Source organism: Pholcus phalangioides, unplaced genomic scaffold, assembly GCF_987345545.1.
Source record: "Pholcus phalangioides strain wild (caught in Gottingen) unplaced genomic scaffold, Ppha-v1.0 ptg000015l_1, whole genome shotgun sequence".
Taxonomy (NCBI): Eukaryota; Metazoa; Arthropoda; class Arachnida; order Araneae; family Pholcidae; genus Pholcus; species Pholcus phalangioides.
In genome coordinates this window covers 67,744,141-67,747,983 of record NW_028301608.1, presented here as the reverse complement: position 1 = coordinate 67,747,983, position 3,843 = coordinate 67,744,141, and positions in this window count along the sequence as shown.

Below are 3,843 nucleotides of genomic sequence, written 5' to 3'. Positions count from 1 at the left end.
TAGTCTATGCTTTTGTGGAATTCCAAATTTTTTTCTTTCTTTTTTTGGAGAAGGAAAATCATGAAAAACGGCGGAACCGTGTTTATGCCACCTACAAAATAAATCCAGAATTGTGTATTGATAGAAATATTATCATTCTCTAAAATATATATATATTTGGAGTTTCTTCTCCGTCACCTGTTTTCAAGATGTCTACTTCCCGTGATCGACAGCAGATGGCAGCACCACTGCTTGGACAGTAAGTCCAAATGAAAACATCATATACAATGAAACCTCTCAACAAACACCCGAGATGTGGCCATCCCTCTTTTACAGCCAAACAATAATTTCCCCTTGTTTAACAAAAATATACATTTCAAGCACCCCCCCCAATCCCATTAACAGTCATCCCTCTTTTATGGGCAATTTTTATTGTCTCTGCGGTGCCCAACTACTACTAAACCACACATGCACCTCATTCACATTTCTTTGCGGAACTTCTAATTAATTGATACATGTTGGAATGTGCATGCATGTCTAGTGATCCTGAAGTGAAGTTTGTTTTTGTATAATGCTTGTTATGTATAATGCTGTCATCGGTTTTTCTAACTATGAGTGAAGTGTAATGATTGAATAATGGTGTCGTAGTTTTCACAACTATCAGCTAAAAAACTGTGGTCAATGCCATCCAGTGTGTTGATGTTTACATTTTCACTTCCCGGACCACAATGTTTATCGTCGGACCACGAGGGTCACTCTGACAATGATCGCATTTAATTCATTTTACATAATAGTTTTGTTACTAATAAAGTATGTTATTTTTCTACAATATGCCTCTGATCAATATAATTAATTCAGTCTGAGTCTCCACCGCTTCGCAAAAATAGAACAGTTGTAGACCTGTTGCTTTCTGTGGTAAGACTTTAATAAGGAAATCGGCCCGCATTTGCGCCTCAAAGTTAGAAGTCACAGAAAACCAACCAGTGATGTCCGCAAAAGAGGGTTATACTGTATATTAAGTTTTGAGATATGTAAATGAAATATTTTGGCATCAAAATACATATATGTGGGCAGAGAACTAAACATCATATAAATGTGATTTCACTGATTTCTATAGGGTTGTAAAATAATTTTGATTCAAGTGTTTTAGTAATTTGATTGATGGAATTTTATTTCAATATATATAGTATTGGATTTAGGATGAGAGGTTTCAATGCCTTGAAGCTCAAAATGAAAATAAAAGCGAAATTATAAACTGTGCAATATCAGATTTTTTTCCCACTGAAAGAGTTGCCTTACTCCCAAAATAGCTGTTTTAAGCTTATAATTTTGTTTTTATTTCACGCTTCATGACGTTGAAACCACTCGCCTTTGATTCACTCAAAAGGTATTGTCTCTATTGTAAGTATATTTTCCTGTCTATTACAAGTAAATCTTAATTGAATCACAGCATTTGTTATCATGATTACCATTTTTCACTACAATAAAAAGGTTTTTTTTTTCAAATTCTTTGGTTACTCAAAAATAGTGATTTGTTTTTTTATAATACATAAGTTATGGCCAATTTTAACTGAAGATACCGCTTATAACGTTTTCCAAAAAATTGAGACCAAGAAAATAATCGTACTAAGTGGGACCGACTGTATAGGATGAACTTGAGCATGGGAAGACCTGAAATTGTGTGTGAGGCTTGCGAATGGATAGCACTGCAGAGCTATGCAACTTAAATAATGGTATTGTAAAGCAATACCCAATCATATGCAACAAACCACACTTAAAATAATTAGAGGAGATACTTTACATACCCGCAGAAGGCACTCATAAATGCACCCTTAGATTCCACAATAATTAATTCCAACACACCTATCTCTTTTAAGGTAAAATGGTAGTAAATTGTCTCTGTGGTAATTGGCTAGTATGTAATGGTGCATGCAACTTCAAACTTTGTTCAAAATTTCTACAAAGCTCACATTGAGCACCCACAAGTGTGAAACAACGGTGCATACCTGTAGCTTTTTCCATTATCAGTTACTCGCGAGTTATTTCAGGTCAAAAGGGCTTTCCTTAGCACCCTGCATTCATCTCTTTAAAGAGGAAAATTATTTTCAATTACAGGAAGTAACAGGACATCAAGCAGAGACGTCGTACATTGTCATTTATTCTAAATTATAGCTTTGCGAAATGAATAAAAAATTATAAAAACACAAGAAACAAAACTCAACCTTCAGAAAATCCATAAAAATAAAATAGGACTGGTAAAGGGGAAAACAAACGAAAAAAATGCTAGATAATTTTTTAAGAATGTGTGTAGAAAAAAGTAAGTCGCGCGAAACCGTCAATTTGGCCGCCGTGTGGAAAAGAAAAACTAAAATCATCGGCGTCGAGAGTTCAGATCGCGACCCGCTTACGAATGTTTGAAAAAAGAATAAACTCAATTGTGTAAGTTATCCAACTGTGGATATTACCAGCAGTGGTGTATCCTGTAAAGAGAAAAGAAAAAAAACAGTTGGGAAATTCGACCGCCCAACGCCTCCAGCATCGTGACGGTAAAGCAGGGCAAGTGACTCGCTTCCATTAAGTAGTGAAAGTGTTTATAAAAAACGGGGGGGGGGGGAAGAGAGAATTGCATGTAAACGCCACCGTGCTTCGAATTTTCTTTTATGCTTCATAAACCGGAGACCACGTTCATCGAGGCGGAAAAATAGGGTTTCTTTAAACAACCGAATATCTGATTGGGAATTATTTTTTGTTTTAATCTATCGGACTGATAATTTCAATTATGGTTTCAGCGCCTACTCGGAAAATTTTCTTAATTGATATTAGGCCCCCCCCCCGAAATGTGAGAAAATGACCGAAAAAAAGGGAAAAAGATGGCCAAATCCATTGTTCTGTCACTTTGGTCCCCCCCCCCCCCCGAACGAACTGGCTACGCCCCTGGTCCCATCGGATCGTCTACGATCAATAAGCATTGATTAAGAATAACAAATTTACCCCGGGTTTGAGGGTTTAAAAATGTGAATTTTTATCAATTTTTCAAACTATAGTACAATCGGCATGCAAATTCTACAAATCACTGTATTTGAGAGAGAAAAAAAAAATTGGCTCCTCCCTTGAAACGAAAGCTGATGAAAAGCGAAAATAGATACGTTTGCGGGAAAATGGTAATAGGTTTTTCTATCCCCTCGCTTAGGATTTGTGTGTGGTAGATCACGAGTGTCTGAGTTGGGTAAAGCGGGGATAAAGCTTGAAGTCTTCCATCTGCTATCACGGAGCTATAAATCGCAACAGGGGATTACAATCTCTCTACTCTGCTATGGACAAGTGTACTCCTTCAAAGCATCTATCAGAATTAAATCACGTGATATTTCGCGCATGATATTTGACCTTGGTGCATCATATAGCTCCCGTGTTTTCCGGGTACGTGACCTACACTTCATTTTACCCTCGCTCATATAAATACGTTTCCGCGTTCGGTTCAAGGGCTCTCTTTTGCTCAGTTGTTCGAGTGGCCTAAATTCAAATGGCAAGAAGTGATGTTTGTTCGTACTTAATAGTTTATGCGAGGGGGGAAATGAGAGGGGTAAAATGTTGCGAAAGCCTCGAATACGAGTAGGGAATGGTGTCACTGTGTCTGGTGGATAAAAGAAAGTGATTGACTAATAAATAGCACGGAAGGAAATATATGTACCTACGGGAACGTACAGTAAATGCTAGCTAGGAGATGAAGCACCTCTTGCTTTCAAAATATGAATCACGTTTCGCTTCATCGAACTAAAAAGGCTTTTAAAGAGAGGCCAACATGATGGTTCAATTATTCCTCTAGCAAATCTATAAATGTTTTAAAAAAAAGTTGACAGGAGTGAC